Below are 21,608 nucleotides of genomic sequence, written 5' to 3'. Positions count from 1 at the left end.
TTTACATTCCAGACAGAGCTTCCTGAGAGAATCACCCAATCTCTGGCCAGTCCCTCCCAGCATCGCTGTCACCCTGGGATGGGTGGGCAGGGGAGGGGAGGCGCACCCAGGCTGGGGTTGCCTCAGCCACCCCCACTGAGGCATCCGCAACGTGTGTGCTCGTTAACTGCACTTTGGGCTGCTTAGCGTCAGGGCCTTTATTGTGCCAATTCTGCTACCTTTATAGGCCCTGCTACTTAAACTAACAAAAAGTTTGTAATGGAATAGGATATGAAACACATAAATAAAAGTATCAGGTATCCCTAAAACATGTGTGGATTAAGCTGGTGAAAAGGTGAAATTTCTCTTCCCCGTGAGTTAATGTCTATTTTTCTTGGAAACTATACTTTGAGGGCTGCCCCCCCTTTTGCTAAAGTGATAAAAGATACGTTTTCTTATCTGAATGCAATGACATTTTAAAAGGCTCCCTTTGTTGTTTCTAAACCTGCATGTCAACAGTTATACCTCTTATACAATTTTCTTCATATTTGCTTAATATAACTCTACATTGTGTTGATATAAAACTAGACAGCATACTTTTAACTTCTCAGTACTTTTGTTGGATGAAAATCTTTACAATGCCAGACTAATCTTTCATGACTGACAGCATATTGGCATGGCATGACAATTTAAATCCACGTTGGAATATGTTAATCCATCACCTGGCATTATGATACCATTTTTTTTTACTTCTGGCTTCTAGACGCTGTAACTTTTGTTTCAAGCTGAGTGTTTTTAAAGGTCAGGTGTCTCACTTCTAACTCTTCTTTACAAAAGAGTTTTGAAACTGTTTATTCCTAGATATCAGGAACGTATTTTCAAATTGAATAAGAATAAAAACATAACTTCTCTTTTTCTAGCCTTTGTTAGGAAACTTACTCTGTTAATGATTTATTCTGTGAGTTTGAACTAAAAATGTTTATTCTATGGCCATAAGGATGAAAAAAACTGGATTGCTACTTTCTGCTAAATACAAAAAGGGTTACTTTTTCAGAAAATACAGCTGATCTCAGTGAGGTCAGCTATACATAGTGCAAAGTGAGGAAGACATTTGGATGCGGAAAGAGGAGATAAGTTATAATTCATCCAGACACATATTTTTTCAGCAGTAACCATCAACAAAAATTATGTCTGGCATTCTGCAAAACCGTAACTGGGAATCTTGACCCTGATAGTGAGAGTCTTTCCTCTTTGAGGGCGGCAGAGCACTGGGACAGGCTGCTCAGAGAGGTGGTGGGGTCTCCGTCTCTGGAGACATTCAAAACCCACCTGGACACGTTCCTGTGGACATGCTTTGGCAGAGGGGTTGGACTAGATGATCTCCAGAGGTGCTTTCCAACTCCATATCATTCTGTGATTCTGTGATTTGTTAGAAAACAGCAAATATGTCACTATCTTTGTCTTATTTTTCACTTGCTTAGAAAATATCACACTTTCTGCTCTTCTGTGGCCATTTCAATACAGTTTGCTAACTGGATGTATCCATCAGCTTAAATCTTACAATTTAAGCTGATGGATAGATCCAGCTTATAAGCATAGCCAGAATAATGTTACATTACCACGGGACAGAGCAGAGCTAGGAATTTGCTCTCTCCTTTTCCTTCATTATGAAGACTCTCAGTGCTGGGGCACAACATTGGTCATAGCTTTGAAGAAGCAAGTCAGCTAAAAATCATCACTAAGCAGACTTTTCCCCAGGAAGTGGGAATATATGGTCACATAGTTAGAGAAGAAGATGGACTGAAAACCCTTAAATGTGAAAATATTATGTAGCTGTCAACAAGGGTGAATACTAAAAGAAAAATGAGAAGAATAGAATCATTCCTTTCCTCTACAACAGCAAAAATGAAGAAAGGGGAAAAAAATACAGCTGTTCAGAGAAGGTTATTAGGTAAGTTTCCATGCTATGAGCTGTCTAAAGATGAAGTCAGCTTGTTATCAGGATTTGTTTTGACTATAGACAGTATGAACTTTACTCACCAGCATAATAATGGAAAACAATTTGTGTATGTCATTTTTACTCACTCATTTTCAGGGATAATGAGTTCCTGCTGGACTAGTCTGCACTACAATTTCTGCTACCACTATTGACTGAAAACAAACCAAAGACAAGTTAAAATCATGCTATCTACAGCCAACTTGGAAAAACATTACCAGAAGTGGCTAATCCTGGCTTTGAGTGTCCAGTTAAAGCCTACATGTGAACTGAACCACAGCTAGGATATCCTGCCTGCATCTATGCTGCACTTCAGAGTGGTAGTCTTTGACCCTCAAATGTCTGGCTCTTATGGATAATGAACTTGGTACAGTTCAACAGTTTTAATGCCTCAACAACAGACATTCTTGCTTCTGGTTTAAGTTGTTCTAGGAACTAAGCTTGCAAATAGCCGAGGGAACTCAATTAACCAAGTGAACACAAGCTGTGGTTCTTTGATGGCTGGTGTTATAAAGGAAAGTAAGTTCTAGTTAGGTGAACAGAGAATGAGGCAAAAATTTCTGTTTTCTCATCGGTAATGCACCTGGAAAGGAGCAGGAAGGATTACGTACAGTCAGATAGGAGGAAAAGGTCCAGAGAGGAAGGGAAAAGAGAACAGAGATGACTTAATATGATTTCAGGTGTCATAAAATAAATCCTATGGCAATAAAATGTTCCAAAGCAGTCGCATGCAAGCATCACAACTGGAGACTGGAAGGACCTCTCATCCCCCTGAAAAGTCACAACCATGATTAAGGACATATCAGGTGTGCAGCCAGAGGTTAATTGGCGGCGAATAGGTCTCTGCAGCCATACTAAGAAGTATCGGTGAAGTCCATCGGTGTTGAACTTAACAGCACTCGCTGTTGCAAGAGCAACCTGAACAACCTCAGCTTTCCTGGCTTGTCAGTTTTGGAGGGTGTTTAACAGGTCGTTCAGTACAGCAGTGGATTAGTGGGGGATGAAAAATGTATCCTTTCAATTCTTCTCTCCCAGCAGCAAGCAACTGATGCCATGGCATGTTAAACATGTTTATTCAAGCAAGCTCTATTCCTTTTACTTTTGCTGAATAAGTGCAAGTTCACCTTTGCAATTTATAAATGTTGCCAAATACTGACTGCTCAAAAAGAAACGGGTATTGTTGACTGCGATTGAATGGCTGTTCAACACGGTGGTGAAAACACACAGAGCTGTGGCAAAGGTCTTACTGGAAATAGCTTTTCAGTAGCCATTCTTGAGTTCTCCTTTCCAGCTGCCTCTGTAACAGAGGCGGTGGCATTTACAGGAGCAATCAGCAAAGTGACCACCCACCTGAAACCCTGTTCAGCTGGGGGTGTCCAAACAGCGCACCCAGGAGCGCAGTGATAATTCAGCGGGGAGCCTGTGACTTGCTGCGAAGCATTTTTCATTACTCATTTCAAAGGAGTTTTGAGGGTAGGAGATTATGTGACTTCTGCGCATGCTGCACAAAGGCAGGCTGGTGGCTAAGCTGTTGTTCAGGGTGCAAACCTGAAACAACTCACCCCCTCAGTCAGACTCAGTGAAGTGCAGGCTGTTCCAGCTCTGCTGAAGGCAGCTTTTTTGCTGTCCTACTCGTACTTTTGCCTGGTTTGGGCTATGGTTGCAGTTTCAGAGTGGTATAATGCTGGTTTTGAGCCAATACAACAATATTTATTCATACTTAGCTCAGAATTTGCCCCAAGAAATGCCTCAGAAAGAAAATATGTTTTCTGTAAACAGCGGTTATATAATATTACAGAGTCTAAAAAAATCAGTTAAACCAAAAGCTCAGATAATTTAGAGATAATTTTTCACAACCACCCCTATTTGTTCTCACATTTCCAGTTTGCTTTGTATTTCTCTTTTTCATCAGTGACTTTGCAAAATATTCCAGCTAACTCTGTCTATGGTGTCCACCATGTGTGGGCCACTGGAAAGGTACAATTTATAAATGTTTGCCAGTGCCTGTTCACTATGTCACAGCCGTGTGTATTTCCTGTAGGTTAGCCCTCAGATACACTAGTTCTGTATAAAGCATCTGGATCAACAATTATCTGTGTTTTGCTAATGGAAAATGCAATAATTATCTTGGATAATTATCAAAATTGGAAAACCTCCTCTGAGATATGTATATTAACAATTATTTCAATTATATTTTATAGCAAGGAACAAATAGAGTGATAGGAAATGTGGAGATAGAGAATGTATTCAGGATGGCTCCAGTGATGGCATTGACCCTTTAATCACTTCTGCTCTGATGGTGTTGATGAAGGGGTTGAGATGGTGGTGGTGAGACTGAAAACTAGGCTCTTTATGGGCTGCTGTCACCAGGATTGTATTGCTTCTTTGCTTTTAAAATGGGGGAAAAATATCACACCAAAAAAATAATACATTATACCTATGCTTACTGATGAGAAGGAAAGACCATGGCATTGAGGGAACTTTTTGTGTGTGCAAAAATTTGGGCTCTCAAGTCCCTGTAAGAATGAAAAACACTGAGAAACTGCAGACCTGTACCTGGTATCAAATGAAGCGTATTTATGGTAAAAGTCACAACCTTCAGTGGCACGGCAGAAAAGACATTGATAACCATGCACCAAAATTTTCAGGACTCACTAGACTGATGAGCAGTTCCAGCACAACTCTTGGAGTTTTTGCCAGCCTTTGCCTGAGCTGTGTTTATAGGGCTGAAAGCCTCCTTGCAGAGGACATGCAGGATGGCCAATGTCCTGAGAGCTGGCCCCACAGAAATGTGAGGACGTCTGCTGCCAGAGAAGGCTTACTGTCAGGAGATGTGGTGGGCGCAATAGTCTCAATAGGCACCACCCTTCTCTAGGTGCTGGGCCTGATGTTCTTCACTCAAGGGGAAAAAAAAGGAGGGAAGGCAAGGCTGAATGGCAGGAGCAGAAGAAGAGCACAAGACAGGAGTAACTGTGAAAAAGGAGGATGGAGCAAACAGGAGGGAAGGAAAGGAAGTCCAAGGAGCCGTGTAACTCTGACACTAAGAGCTATTACAACTCATATCCAGGTCTGGGGTTGAGTCCTGCCAGGCACACTCTGGGCAGGTTGTCCTCTCACCCTCAAGATATGGAACAGAAACTAGGCAACATCCAGCAGTGGCAGTCAGGAGATCCACATCTTTTCAGCTAGTTTCCTGGTTGGAAAGAGAAGGAAATGGTCCTTTGAAGGAAATGAATGGCTTTCCCAACTTGGCATCCCTTCAGCTTTTGAGAGCTTCCATGTAACATCTCTGGAAGCAGGTCAAGAGGCACCACAGACTATGTGGGTGGAAGCCAAAACCCGTCTCTAAGCAAAGATTTTGCTCCCTAAAGTGAGAAGTGCCAGCAACTTCATGGAGTCTATAACGACAACCTCATTGCCACCAGCTGGGTCTGGACAGTGCACCGACATAATAATGAAGAGCATTGGCATTAACTGTTGAGGTAAACTGCTATTTAAGTAGGTTACCTCTTTAAAGAAACATTATTTTAATTTTGGTTCATTTCTAATTTTTCCATAGCCTTAAATGATGTGGATTTCTTTTCCTTTTCAGGTAGACTCTCTTTCTTTCTGCCCAAACCCTCTATTTCTCAAGAAAAAGAGGGCCTGGTCAAACTTGCCTCTATAGATGTCTAACTCACTTCTGCTGGGCTCTTTCCACTTTGGCAAGAGCCTTCATGGCCTTTATGCACACTGGAGACATGAAAAGAGTGGGTGAGGTGTTTGATATGGGAGACAGTTCCCTTGCAGAGCAACTGGGACGTGAGGAGTCCGTGTGTTTAAGGAAGACCGGAGTGAAGGAGTTGACACACTGAAAGTGATACTTGTGTGCTGAGTTTCCTTCTAAACTAATGAATTGGGTAACTGTTTCTGTTGTTACTGTTTAAATATTTGTATTGTTCAAGGTTTTTTTATGTTCAGACATGGAGAAGGAACAATACAGGACAGGAAATAACATTATCAAATGTATTTCTCAGACTTTGATGCTGTGACAGAAAAGCTCATAAATGATCTACGGTCCATTGAACCTCTTCCAATACTACTTGTAACTTTTAATGACTATGAAGTGTACTTCATGGGCTTCAAAATGAAAATTGCTGAAAAGGAAATTCTTTGATTTGGAAGGGAAAGAAAGTCTTACTTCCACAGGGAAACTCAATAAACTGAAGTGAGACAATATAGAGAGAAGATTGTACAACTGTTTGTAGGGCTGAATGTATATTATTTTTCTCAGAAGTATTGGCTTCTTTCAGTCTGGAATAGCTTAACTTTTAGGACATTAGTGCAATAAATGTACAGAGTTATACATTCACTAAAGATCTCTTTCCCTATGAAGAGCCTGAAAAAGAAATAGAGTACTGAATATTTCATTATTCAATATTAATATTTAACATTTATCTTTCAAAAGTCACACAGATAAATAATACATGTGGAGTCTCCATGGAAGAAAAGAAGATTTTTAAAGTCCTTATTGAGACAGGGTTTTCTGCTGACAAGTGATTAAGTTGTTCCATCAAAAAGATTTCTTGGTCTTGGCTCTAGACATGATACCATAAAAAGGCAGTCACCTTACCCTGAGGGCTTCTTTTCCCTCTAGACTTGCACTGAAGCAGAACCTTGTCAATGCATGAGCTTACATCATTAGCACGGGTGTTTGGTTTCCTGAAACATAACAGAAAAGAGTGCTGTCGATGGAAGGGGGTGCTGTCAGTGGGAGAAGAGGGAACAAGGGGTGAAGGCAAGGGGTGGCTTCTATGTGATTTGCTGAAACAGAAGTGCAAACAAGAAGAGAGCCATCTTACACCACACGGCAAAACCACGTGTTTATGTTCCTGCCCAATTAACTGGTGGTCATGTCTCTTTATTTATCCATTTAGGTCAAAAGGTACTTGGCATGCCACTGAAAGAGTCTATGGATGCAGGTTCTGCTTAACAGTATGTATTTTCCACTTGTTTAGTTCAGAATATTAGTATAAGAAAAAAGAATGTCCGCTGTTCTCAAAAGGCACTTTCCACTACCCAGAATAGTATGTGCTAATTAAAAGCTGTCCTAATGCTTATAAGCTGCTTTCTGGAGTGTCCCTCTCAAGGGTGACATTTCTTGCTTGCATAAAACCCCTTCAGTCATCTAAAGAGGCAATGATTTATCTCATTTGATCTCACTTTAAAACCTGGCCTTTAAAACTGTTGCTCAGCCATTATTAGTAGTGGTTAGTTATTGGAGTACCCAGATCACTAACTGCTGCTCTTTTTTATGCCAGGTCTCTATTTCAGTTTTGGTATCTCCGGTGTGAGCGACTATGGCAGAATGCGGTCCAAGCAAAAGTTGCTGAGACCCTGCAATATCTGTGGGCATGTTCCTTGTTTGCCCTGGTTACAATCTAATTTGACATAACCTACACTTCCTTCATTGTTTCTTACTTGTGATTTGACATTCCACCACAGGCAGCATCCTCCTGAGATCCTTCAAATCCTTTGGTCTTGTCTAGCAATACGGCAAGGTGAGTGAGAAAGCAAGCTCTTTCAATTCACATTGATTTCTACCCTTTCCCATTTCAGAGTTACCATTACCATACAGAGTTACCATTTCAAGCATTGATTACCAGGATGCACTTGTGAAACAAGCAGGAACAACCGAATCGCATGTACAAGCTAGGTAAGTACCTGACACATATTCCATAGTGGTATATATTGCTTCTTTTTATTGTAACTGGGCAAACACTTTGAAAAATCCCTTCTACAATGATGTACTCAACTGCTAAATTGATTTGACTTTAGCCATGACAAACTTGTTTCTTTCTGTGTCACTTTAAATTTCCCAGGGATGTTCTGTTCATTAAATTTTATTGGCACTTGTGTAGGTGTGGATAAAACTGTGTATGTAAATATTTTCTGAAACTGAAATTTCAATACCCAGAAGTACTTATGTGAGTTGTAGGTGCTGGACCATCCAACTCATAACTGCCAGAGCCTCAGGAGTGTCTGACTGGCACCCTGTGTGGTTCAAGGGAAGGCAGTGTTTGCAAAAGCAGCTCAGAGCCAGTCTTCCAGCTCCTTGGTACTTAGACTACTGATTACCAACATGATCCTGAAGAGGAAAATGATCATCAGGCCACTAGACCCTCAAGTCATCTAGTAACTGAAATCCCTTCTGCTCTTTCACATTGCAGTCAAATCAAAAAAATAAGAAAAGGAACAAGAGAAACTCCTTGAACTTGTGGCAACTCCTGTTAGTATCCAGCTATGCCACTTGGAAGTGTTTATTCTGCTAGATGTGCTTTTCTCCCTGGAAGCTTGTCAAGTGGCAAAGTGGGATCCTTGTTTTCCAGGATAAATATTTTTGGGGCGATAAAATTAAATACTATTACTCACTTCTCTTCCAGAACATTAATAGTATGAGCAGTTTTTCCAAGACAGGATTTTGATGGGAAGGTACTTTGTCCATCAGTTTAAAAAAAAAAAAAGGGTTTGAGAACCTTGTGATTATCTTAAAAAAATGTGTAAAAATGACAGCCCTTCAAAACTATTAAAGTAAACCCAAATGCAAGCATATGTTGTTTTGTTTGAGAAATGTTTTGTTCTTTTTTACTTTGAAACCACAGCCTATTCCTCTTTCATGACCCATTTTTTTTTGTTATGATAAAGGTGCCATATTGCTTCATGTGCAAAAGTTACTGATACTGTAACTAACATTTAGGGTATTGGCTTGGACTTGCTCTGCCATAATTGATTTACTGCCTTGGGTGAGAAACCACATGGAACAGTCTCTGACCAATTGCACCTGTGCTCCTCAAAGAAAAGGCTACCAAAATCTCAACTCAGCATAATTCTACTCTCAGTTGTACTTGAAAAGAATAAATCACTGAACGACTCCATGGAAAGAATTTTATTTTTTAGAGGAAATCAACATTTTTCATACACTGCTCCCCAGCTCAGAGAAATATGGGAGCCAAGAAACTAAAGGAGCCCTTGTGAGGTGGTGGGCTTGAGCTATACTATTTGATTTGTCTCACTGTGGTCACACCTCAGTTGCTCAGAGGAGCCTTTGGAAGTGTAATAGGACCCGTCATTATGCTGTAAAATCTATCGTGTTGAAACAGTGAAGATATATTAAAAGGTCATTTTTTTGTCTACCTTTTTTTTTTTTTTAAATAAATGGTTTGAATTGCAAGGCAACTCATTTTGTTTCTTAGCCTAAGGTCTGTATCTTCATGTGCCATTTGGGGGTCTGTGATGGGATAATAGCTGTAGATAAAATGTTTAAGGAACTTTGGCTGGATTCAAAATGTAGTTTATTTTTACTTGCATATAATTGCAATATTCATGGTGGTGTTTGTTAAAGTTCATTTGAAAGTAAATAAGAAGTATAGATTATGGTTAAACAGTATTTATTAAAGATGTCATTGAAAAATTTTGTTGAAATATTTCCTGGGCAGTATGTCTTTCCAGTGAAAGTGAAATCTTCCTCAAAATACTTGTTATCTCAGAGAAACTAGACATCACCTCCTTTAAAAACCATTTTTGGTACCTAGAAAAACATCTTTTTGAAAAAGATGAAAATAATAATAAAAAAAGAGGTAGATGTAGTTTTGATGCTTTTTTTTTGAACAGGGAAAAATATAATTTTCAGAACAGCTGTTTCTTACAAACCTACCATAATAAATCAGTATTTGTCAGTAACCAAAGAAAAGAATATATCAGATATCAAACATATTCCAGTTTCAAGCTTCCAAAGGATTATTATGAACAACAGCAAGGAAAAAATATATGCCAAAGTGTATTAAAATGCCTAAGGGCCTTTCTTAAGTGAAAAGTAAACCCTACCCTCCTTTTTGCAGATTGCGTTTTGCCCTCAGCCAAGGCAAACTCATGAAAGTGCTGTCTGGCCGTTCTGGTTGCACTTTCAGTTAGCGTGCCTGGATCCAGGGCTCCTCGGACCAGGGAGCACACTTGGGATGTTTTGGTGGAAATTCATGCAGAAGCAAAGGGTAGGGGATGGACTTGGCTGGCCCTGGCTTGCCCAAGCTTCGCCCAGCCTGTGTGTGGTATGGTGCTCACTCGGGATCAGGAAGGCTGTGCCGCACCGCTCTGCGTTTTCCTCGCTTAACCTCTCCAGAGATCTGCACTGGCTTTTGTCTGTCCCTGCACACTGAAAGCCTTGTGCAGTGCTTCACCTCCATTTTGCTCCAAACAACTGTCTGTGTGTCCGTAAAGCTGTCTGGGAATGCCGTTCTGATTTTTTGGCCAGGTATTGTCATATGGTTCAGCTTTCACTCAGAAGACGTCAAGATGCTTTTGAGTTTCTCTGACATCTCATGGCATCTTTCTGAGCTATTCCATTTCCTGTGGCATATTAAGTACACAGGTGTATCACAGGGATTTTATGCTGGCTGCACATAGCAGAAGATACATATAAACCAGGGGCTCAGCTTTTCTACCACAGCAGAAAATGTGGCAAAGAACCCAGCCTACATTTTGCAATTGTTCTTTCTCAGGTAGATGCCCAAAGTGGGAACCAATTCAGCCTGAAGTTTTTTGCTCTTTTGTAAATGAAATTTTAACATCTGTTAACAGAAAAATTACATTTTGAGTCTGAAATCTCTCTTAATCTGTTCTAATTTGCTGGCTCTTTATTCTGGAAAGTTTGGAAAGGAAGGAAATGGCAAATCACTGATTTCAACATTCAGATTTGGATGTGAGTGCCTTACATTGCCACTGAAAGCCTGGGCAGTGGTTGATAAGGGTAATGATGTGTATATTTTGTGGTTCTGGCTGCATGAGGGCAGTGAGACCGCTCAAGAGAAAGATTTTGGGTTTGCTTCCTAATAGTGCTTCCAAGTACAAACTTAATATCGGCTGTAATGCAAGGTCCCAGAAGTTGTTTTGCTGGAGTGTTTACAGAATGTAGAAAGGAAAGTGACAAAAGTCATTACGTTCTTGATCTGAGTGACAACTTGCATGCACCCAGTAGATTGACTTTCCTTTCATGTCTTGTTCTTCAGAGTGTACAGGACTTAATGCGCAAAGACTTACTCTCTTGTGATAAAAGTGTTGGGAATTGCTGTAGGAAAACCATTCAGCAGCCTGGCATTATGTTTTCCTTCCACGAGTAATCCCTGTCAGAACTGTAATACCAGATTGCCATCCTTGTGAGAGAACCATTGGAGGAACCAGTCAGCAGCGGCCCACTGCATGGCCCAGGAGAGCAACCTCCAAGATCATTTCCCATAAACTCTAGCTGAACCTAGTAAAATATTGGCCACTGCACGCTGCAGTAGATGAATGTGACCTCCATTTATCTTTCATATTATAAATATTTTCTGTGATTTAAGGCATTCATTGCTTCCTTTTGCTGTCAAGGAAATGAAGGAAATACATTTCAGTAGCACTTTACAGAATGTACTTATCTTCAGTCATTGCTGTAAATATGCAGTGATCATATTCTCACTGTGCAAAATAAATCAGAGTGTTTTGCCAGTTAGCTCACTCAAGTCTCAACTTAAGTTATGACTAGTGTCAGTTTTTCCCGTGTTAATAAACTTCTTAGCTACATCCCATTTTTTAATGCATTTGACTGTTTCACTGTTATAATTAATAAAGAAGCATTGGAATAAAATCAAGGTCTGCTAAGTATCATTTCTGTGTTTTATTTAGAACAGCATGGATCCCATAAATAATAATAGTGGGATTTGTAAAGTGCCTCACCCCTGCAGTGCTTGAAGTCCTGAACAGAGGAATGAATGTGGGATTAGAGGTGTCAGTCATTGGCATATAATGACAAATAAACAAATGAAACATGATCATATGGAACCTAGGGAGAATGAAAAGAAAAATAAAAAAGAAAGACCACAGAACCAGCATGTGGGAAATAGCTTAAAGTCAAGTATAGCTAAAATGAGGTCTTCAAAGGTGGAAAGGGATGAAAGGAGACAAAAGAAAGGCAGGAGCATGCCGAAGAGTCTATTGCATTAGAAGCAAGGCTAGCTGCAGGTTTCAGATGCTGCAGAGGTATCTCTGCACACTCACAAGCACACTCACTCACGTGCTCCAAGGTGTGACTCCAGACCTTTGGTGCCCATAATTTGCTAGGCTGATGAAAGGCTGAAAGAAGCCATTACAATACCAGGGTCTCATTAGGACTGCTTAGCAAATGTATTGGCATTAGTGGTATCTGTGACTTACTTTCAAAACTGTGGCTGATGTCAAAGATGAATGCTAATACCTGCTTGCCCACTGTTGAAGAATAACCCTTTAATTACCCTACAGTGCAGCATGCCTGGCTTGCTGGGGTTGATTGCGTGATTGGGTTTTGGGGAGAGCTGTGGTTTCGTGCCTCTGATGGGTGAGGAGGATGCCAATGCACAGCCTTGCTGAGGCTCCTGGCTTAGCACTCATGGTGCATTGGGTTCATACAAAAATGTATGGGAGCTCTCAAGGAGACTTCTGGCTCAGCACTTGTTGGTAATTAAAATAGATCAAAATAGTGGGCAGTGCCTGGGAGTTCTGCTGCTTGTGTGCAGCACCCTGCTTCCACCGGTCATTCTTTCAACCCTTGCTTTATTTTTCAACCACCAGAAAATGTCACTCAGCCAAAGCCTTGTTGCTTCCCCACTGAGATGGCTCTGGGTGCTGACGCACAGAGATAGAATCATAGAATCATAGAATGATTAGAGTCGGAAGGGACCCTAAAGATCATCTAGTTCCAACCCCCCTGCCATGGGCAGGGACACCTCCCACTAGACCAGGTTGCTCAAAGCCCCATCCAGTCTGGCCTTAAACACTTCCAGGGATGGGACATCCACAACTTCCCTGGGCAACCTGTTCCAGTGCCTCACCACCCTCACAGTAAAGAATTTCTTCCTAATATCTAATCAAAATCTGCCCTCTTCCAATTTAAAACCATTACCCCTTGTCCTGTCACTACACTTCCTGACAAAGAGTCCCTCTCTGGCTCTCCTGTAGGCTCCCTTCAGATATTGGAAGGCTGCTATAAGGTCTCCCCGGAGCCTTCTCTTCTCCAGGCTGAACAACGCCAGCTCTCTCAGCCTGTCTTCATAGGGGAGGTGCTCCATCCTTCTGATCATCTTTGTGGCCCTCCACTGGAACCGTTCCAACAGGTCCATGTCCTTCCTGTGTTGAGGACTCCAAAGCTGGACACAGTACTCCAGCTTTGGGAGTCTCGCAAGCCCCCCCAAGTAGGGTCTCACAAGCGCAGAGTAGAGGGATAGAATCACCTCCCACGACCTGCTGGCCACACTTCTCTTGATGCAGCCCAGGATGCAGTTGGCTTTCTGGGCTGCCAGTGCACATTGCTGGCTCATGCTAAGCTTCTCATCCACCAACACCCCCCAGTCCTTCTCCTCAGGGCTGCTCTCTAGCAATTCTCCGCCCAACCTGTATTTGTGCCTGGGATTGCCATGTCCCAGGTGCAGGACTCTGCACTTGGCCTGGTTGAACTTCATGCGGTTTGCACAAGCCCACCTCTCAAGCCTCTCCAGGTCCCTCTGGATTGCATCCCTTCCCTCCAGCGTGTCGACCATGCCACCGAGCTTGGTGGTGTTGGCAAACTTGCTGAGGGTGCACTCTATCCGACTGTCCTTGTCTCCGACAAAGATGTTGAACAGCACTGGTCCCAGTACTGACCCCTGAGGAACACCACTCGTCAATGGCTGCCAATTGGACATTGACCACAACCCTTTGAGTGCGGCCATTCAGCCAGTTCCTTATCCACCAAGTGGTCCATCCATCGAACCCATGACTTTCCAATTTTGAGACCAGGATGTGGTGCGGGACAGAGTCAAACACTTTGCATAAGTCCAGGTAGATGACGTCTGTTGCTCTGCCCTTGTCCACCAAGTCTGTGACAATACCGTAAAAGGCCACCAAATTTGTCAGGCACAATTTGCCCTTGGTGAAGCCATGTTGGCTGTCTCCAATCATCTCCTTATTTTCCATGTGCCTTAGCAGAGATTCCAGGAGAATCTGCCCCATGATCTTGCCAGGCACAGAGGTGAGGCTGACTGGCCTATAGTTTCCTGGGTCTTCTTTTTTTCCTTTTTTGAATGTTGGGGTTATGTTCCCCTTTTTCCAGTCAGTGGTAACTTCGCCAGATTGGCACGATTTCTCAAATATGATGGAAAGCGGCTTAGCAACTTCGTCCGCCAGCTCCCTCAGGACCCGTGGGTGGATTTTGTCAGGTTCCATGGACTTATGCACCTTCAGGTTCCTTAAGAGGTCTTGAACCTGATCTTCTCCTACTGTGGGCAGTTCTTCATTCTCAGAGCCCCTGTTTTTGCCTTCTGTGACTTGGGCAGTGTGGTTAGAGCCCTTGCCAGTGAAGACTGAGGCAAAAAAGTTGTTCAGTAGCTCAGCCTTATCCATATCCTGGGAGGCCAGGTCTCCCGTTTCCTTCTGGAGAGGGCCCACAACTTCCCTAGTTTTGCCTTTATCCCTGACATATCTATAGAAGTCTTTCTCATTATTTTTGATGTCCCTGGCTAGATTTAGTTCTGCCTGGGCTTTTGCTTGCCTGATCTGATTCCTGGCCACTCGGACAGTTTCTTTATATTCTGCCAATTCTACCCGTCCCTGCTTCCACTCTCTATAGGCCTCCTTTTTGGTCCTGAGCTTGTCCAGCAGTTCCTTGTTCATCCATGCAGGCCTGCTGGCTATTTTGCCTGACTTCTTCTTTTTTAGGATGCACCTCTCCTGAGCTTGGAGGAGGCGATCCTTGAATGCCAACCAGCTTTCTTGGGCCCCTCTCCCCTCCAGTTCTTTCTCCCACACTACCCTGCCAATCAGATTTCTCAGGAGACCAAAGTCCGCTCTTCTGGAGTTCAGGGTAGCGAGCTTGCTGCACACCCTCCTTGCTGCCCTATGAATCTTGAATTCTACCATTTCGTGGTCGCTGCAGCCGAGGCTACCCTTGAACTTGACATTCCCCACCAGCCCCTCCTTGTTGGTAAGGACAGGGTCCAGCACGACTCCTTTCCTTGTTGGCTCCTCGATCATTTGAAGGATTTCTCCCATGGATTGCTCCCACAATCCCCACAGGGTGCAGGTGGCACCTCTTTTCCCGCTCGTGCCACCAGCAACACTAGGTGTGCCACAGAGAGCCCAGAGAGGAGACCCTAACCTTTTCTGATTCCTTGGCTCCTCTGCAGTGCTGAGCACTGCTGTGCAGAAGCACAGAGCACATGGTGTCAGTGACTGCTGTAGAGAGGGAGTGGCTGGAGAAAAATCACCTGGGAAAATGCTGCTCCCTTACACCATTTCTGCAACGAAACCTTGAACCAGAACATATGTGGTGAACAGACTAATTTGAATGTAACTGGTTTAAGTGGGTTTCGATTTCAACTAAAAATATTCACTCAGCCCTTGCCACAATCCTTCATATTGTGTCCGTAGAGTTTATGGAAACACAAAGTTAATTGCTTGGGTGTTTCCAGAACTTCTCTGGTATTTAGTTTAAGATAACACATGAGGAAGTGTGTTTGCAGTTGAGCGTAAGTTCTTTTTTACATCCTCAGTTTATAGTACACAATTGTTATTTTTATAAAAAATTCTTCCTGGTCATTGCAGTAACCGGCAGATCGCATTCAGACTGAATACAGAGGCTGTTTCCTCACCGTAGCAGTCACCCCCCTAGCTGGCGCACTGCTAGTACAGCATTGCTAATTGCAGTATAACTTCTATGGAAGAGCAGAAGACTGTATTGTTCAGCGCTGCTGGTCTGACACCATTGCCAGTAACACATAGTTGCACGATAAAAAAATATGGTCATAAACGATCAAACCAGAGAGACTTAGATGCTAGTGAATATCAGAAAAAGCACACAGAATGCTCTTTCATTTAAATATAGTGAGTTTATGAAAGTCACATCCCTGATTCACCTCTCTGAACTAATGAGGTCAGTGCTGCCAAGACGGTGGTATGTTTTTGTCTGTTTTAATAATCATATCAATGATGAAAGCAGATAGTCTGGAATGAAGTGACAGTGCCACTAACTTCTGTAGTGAAAATAACCCCAATCAAACTCCAAACTTGGAAACAGCAAATAAAGAGAAGAGATTTCTCTGGCTGAGCTGGAAAAAAGGAGTACAAATGAGATTAGCTTATTTCAGTTACTTGCTGAAATCTGGTCTCAGACCCTCAGGCCATAAGACTGCCTAGGAGGAATGAAAAGGACAACCTTAAAGGTGGAGTATCTCTGAAAAGTGAAAGCAAATTTCCTAGTATGGCCTAAGAATTGCTTCTCTGCACTTCCGTACAAGTAACTTCTAAGATGTCAGGCAATATGCATTAGCTGTGCCTTTATCTATGTCTCTTGTCAAGAAGGATCAGGCTTTTTCAATCTAAAGGTTGCCCAGAGAGATGGTGAAACCTCTGTCACTGGAGATAGACAGAACTCAACTGAGCAGAGTTGAGCAACCTGACTTCACTTCAAAATTGGCCCTGCTATGAGCAGAATTTTGGACCACAAACATCCAGTGGTCCCATCCAACCCAAATTATTCCATGTCTCTACATGTTGGCCCTGTTTGCTTTCTCATGCAGAGCTTCAATGATAAAAAACCCCACCTCCACATTAAAAATAGTAAACAAAAATCAGGCAGATGTTAATTTCTCTCTTTGTTGTTTAATATGACAGCACGTCCCAGCTCCACATCTCCAGGTGCTGTAAGATGGTGCACTAAGAAACATGAGGTGTACGCTTTTCTGAACGGGTGTCATGGGAGGAGGATGTACCACTGCCACACGCCTCCTCTTCCCTAGAGCAGAACATAAGCCTCTGGGTGAGTTTCTCAGTCTCCTACAAAAATCTGGGATAGAAGGAGGGTAGCACCCCAGCTCACTAATCTCAGATCAGTTATCTGTTCTTCCTCTCTCTTGGGTACATAAAGATTTTATGCCCTAGGAAGATCCCCATGTTCATTGCAAAGCTAAATCAGTAATTAATGAGAAATGCCTGGCTCTATTTGTATGAGGGATGATGGTACATGTGTACTTACAGGTGGCACTAGGATCAGGTGGTAGGAGCTATTTTTATCTTTAATGGAAGATGACAGAAAAATCTTTGTGACAGCTTAGCATTTTGTATTGTGTTTAGCAACCAGACAAATGCTAATGATACTTGAGTATTATAATGAATGAGCATTAAGGAAAGGAGAGCTTCCAGTACTACAATGAAATGGTGAATATCCGGTTGGTAAATAAATCCCTTATGTCAGTGTTGAAAACTAAGCAAGCTCTAGTACCCTAAAGATATGTCAGACACTTTCATAGACTTTGGCATGTTTTGCCACTGCGCAGTCTCAGGTGACAAAAATAACAGTAATCCTTGGATTTACATTTCAAGAAGAGGAAATGGCTCCCTGGGACAGGGCAGGGAGATTTCAAACTATGGAAGGAAATACTAAATGAACATTAAATGGCAGTCTGCTTTTCCCAGGGGTTTCAAGCATCATTCATTTATTCTTGGGTGCACACCAGCCTATGATTGTTGACATAAAAAGCACTGGGCTTTTCTTGGGATTGTTTTTTTTTAATGTGTTTATTTATTTATTTATTTCAGCTGTGGAAAATGTCAGTGGACAGTTATGTCTGGCTTTCATCAATAACTGAGATTTTGTACTAAAAAATCAAGTATGAAATAGCAGGTTTGTAAATTACATAAGGATGCATACATAAAGATGAAATACACATTTGTTATTCATGATTGGTCCCCCTCTTTTAAAAGAGATGCAGAGGCATGTAGTATGGAAATATAAAATTATCAGTTCTTCCTGATCCCCTTCCCATTGGTGCATGGAGCAGAAAATTGGTAGCACAGTTTGTGGAAGCAGTACCTCTGTCCAAATAACACCTTCAAAAATCTTGAAGGAGAGTCTTCAGCCAGGAGAGGAAAAGGAGGCATTAGTTTTGGTACAGTTCCAATCCCCAGGGCCTACTTTGCCAATCATTTCCTTGTCTGTGGGACCAAACATGTTGAAGGCCAAGCGTCCTTCTCACAGAGACCTGTAATGATGCTTAGCTAGTTTATGAATATTTTTCCTGATCTGAATTGACTCTTGCTTTTTCAATCTCTGCTGTGAGTCTTCAAAAGTAAATATTTTTCGGTTTTCTCCCTGTATATATGCTAAAGGAATCCAAATGTATTTTCCAACCTTCCTTAAATGTTGTCCCTGAAGAGTAAGTACCTGTAGTGTGATGGAAACTTTAATGTGCCATGAAACTTGGGAGGTTGTTTTTGAATATTTCTTTCAATCCCTTCATCTGCAATTGCTTCCTAGCCTTTGATATGCCTGATCAACCTTATTTTGCAGTAATGCTGGTTAATCACTCTTTAAGGGACCAAACTCTCCACAATGGAGATGGTGTAGCTTTAAAAATATCCTATATAAACCTCCAGTTCTGTCTTTAATCTCCTCTGTTTTGTCAATCACCTCCTTCATGCTACAGGTTGGATCAGAATGATACTGCTTGGGATGGGTGCAGCTCTCATTACAGACTTTTCACTCCTGGTTTCTCCATTTCCATGTCAAGCTTATGCATATGTGTATTTGCTGCCTGTGGGGTGTTATAAATCCCCTCAGAGCAGAGGCAGTTCAGCTCTATTGTTTCATAGGAAATTACAAAGCTCACATTAAGAGTGCGTACTTGTCTTAAAGGGGTCAATGGCAAGTCATGACTGCTGATGGTATTGGAAACACAGCAGGTAAAATGCATTTCATGTTATGAAGACGACAAACAGCAAGCATAATGCAAGTGAAGACAGATAGCTTTTCCTTCACCAAAATATCTATTGCCTCTGGACAAACTACTTTACTTAAGAAAACTCTAAATCTAACCTATGGTCTCATATTACCTTTAAAAGGAAAAATAAACTCTGGAAAGTAACATAAAACATTCTCTAATCAAAACTATTTCATCACAGTCAAACAACTCAAACTGGTTTACAAAAGCTTTTCCTTTCACTTAATGATGACAAGCAGTAGAGCTTCAGAAAGTCAGATTTGTTCTTGGAAGGGTAGAAGGTAGCTAACAAAAACCACAGGTGAGAAAGGAAGTTTGTCAAGCCCAAACTGGGAATTGTTTTATGAACTGTTCCAAGGAGAACTTTAATCATTTGACTCATCGGCTAGCCCTGAGGACTCTGTTTTGCCCAAGCATATTTCCAGTGTGTGTTTAAAGTTAGAATTTGGTTTAACTTTTAACCTCAACACAAGCTATCTGCACTACAACTGTTCCAGTAAGTACCTGGAGAGATCTCTGCAGATTTGCTGCCCTCAGTGGGAACAGCATTCTCCATTTTCTGTCATCTATAATAAGGAAAGCGAAGAAGCCAAGAAAATGCAACATTCAAGCCTTTATTCTGTCTCCCACATAGTCTGTCTCGTTAAGCACTTCCTCTGAACAGAGTTTTCATGTTGCTACATGTGTTATCTTCTCCGTTCTCTTTCAGGAAGCTGTCCGTCGTAACAGCCTTTTGGCACATTCATTTGAGATAGCAAAATTTACTACAATACCTGTGGCCTTCTCACCTGGTTAGCATTCTGATAGTGCTTCATACATCTCATAGCATCAGGCAAACTAATGCAAAATGTTCCAAAGTCATATTTCTCTCTGCGCGCTACTCCCTGCCCTTGCTGCTTTTTTGTTTGTGAATTAATTTATTTTCCCCTCAGCTGTACTTCCACCCTTTAAAAAATCTGATGGATTCTTTGCAGGAGGCATGGTTGATGTAACGGGTGCTGGTCTTGTGATGACAGCAGGTTGTCATCACAAAGTGTTTTTTCTGGGCCTGTGATTTTGAGAGAGCCTGTCCTAATGGATTCTGGTTGCTTATTAGCTTGGGTTCTGCTGATTGTGTTTCACAATGTTGCTCATCTCTCCGTCCTATGTGTTCATGGTTAGATTTTCTGACTGGGGACAGGGAATGCATCTGTAATGTGACATTAACGCATAGTGTTCCATCACTGCAGTGTGGTGATTTATGTATTTGCATAGATAGTCCTGCATAATTTACTCATGAAAGGATCTCCAGGCTTTACTTCTGGAAATTCTTTAGCTCATTCTCATACCCTTCTTTGGCTGTGCATATTTGTCTGTCTCTGTCTGATGTTTCTTCTGCCATGTTTTTGCCCTTAAAATGTCTGTAAAAATGTAATGTGAAAAATGGAGTCCTTTCACAATCTGTCCTCAGGTAAAAACTGTCTGTCTTGCTTTGGGTATCGGGCTGCTGTGTGCTTGCAGGCTTTCTGTCTGTGACCAGCAAGGGCTGTTAATGTTGCCCAGCAGTCTGAATAAGTAGTCCGTGAAAAGGAGGCCATCTGTGATGGCAAGGGTCTTTCCAATGCTCAGCTCATGCTTCTGTATATTACTGCTGTATATTTGCACTGTCTCCTTCTGTAGCTTAAATGATCCTTCTCCACATTTTCCCTCAGTTCGACAGGTCCATTTTTAGTCCATATACAGAACCTACAGTTTTCCAGTTTGTTGTATTCTTGTGGATGTCTGAATATCATGAGTAAAGTGCTTTAATCCAGAGCTCTATGCTTTTTTTATGCATGGGATGTTGCCCTATACACTATTTCCCTGTAGGTGCGGTGTACTTGTGAGCCAGACAAGAAATCCTCTAGGGCCTACCCATTCCAATAAAATGATAGAATTGCACATTTACCAATATCTGCCTCGTATGAGTTTGTCTCAGATTCTTTTCAGCTTCATTTACCTCCTTTGTCTTTTATTCATACATTTCCTTCTGCAGAATTATGGGACCCTACTCCCTTTGTGATTTCTACTCTTCCCTGTACTGTTATTCTTACAAATTAGTTCAGTGCCAGCTTTGCTTATGCTTGGCACTTGGGTATAAGTAATATAAACTCTCTAGTCTCATCCAGAGTTCCTTGCTGCGTGCAGGGAAGATTGCTAAAGGACTATCCTTGGAGCAGCTGTATCCTTTGTACTTTATCCAGAGGAAGAGCTGGGTCCTGTGGAATTCACTTGTTGCAGAAGACAGTCATTTTTATGCAGTTTGGCAATGGACAGGCCTATCATTTTGTCAGAAACTTGATTATAACTGTTGAAAAGTAACCTCTTGAGAACAGCATTTTTCTGTGTTAAAAATTTGTCCAGAGCTCTTCTAGGAAATCATTGATTTCTTCTAGCTGGCTGATGCTGAACAGCCTTGCTGTAGTGTATGTGGTGGCCTATGTTATGGTTAAGATGCAGACTGTTCTTTTTTGGATTTCCCGCTTACCCAAGAACACAGTGATTTTGCAGCTGTTTTGGTGCAACCTAAAGAACATGCAGCTGCTGAATACGTTATCTTTCATGTCAAAGAGCTGGTGTTATTATTGTTTTTAATTTTGGATTTCTTTTCCCTCAGTTTCCAATTTCATGTACCAGAAAAAATGAACCTGTTTCAAACTCTACGTCCAGCCCTAAGTGCAGATAGAGAGAGAGCAAACTCAGTCTATGGCAGAGATTTTACTCCTTTGCCCCATGTATACTGTCCTTTCTAACCCTGAAAACACTGTTTCAGGATTCCTGGCCATTACTACACACGTATGTTTGATTGTAACATTTTAAGA

The sequence above is a fragment of the Numenius arquata genome, chromosome Z (genome assembly GCF_964106895.1).
Source record: "Numenius arquata chromosome Z, bNumArq3.hap1.1, whole genome shotgun sequence".
Lineage (NCBI taxonomy): Eukaryota > Metazoa > Chordata > Aves > Charadriiformes > Scolopacidae > Numenius > Numenius arquata.
The sequence above is the reverse complement of the archived record's forward strand: the minus strand, read 5'-3'. Positions refer to the sequence as shown.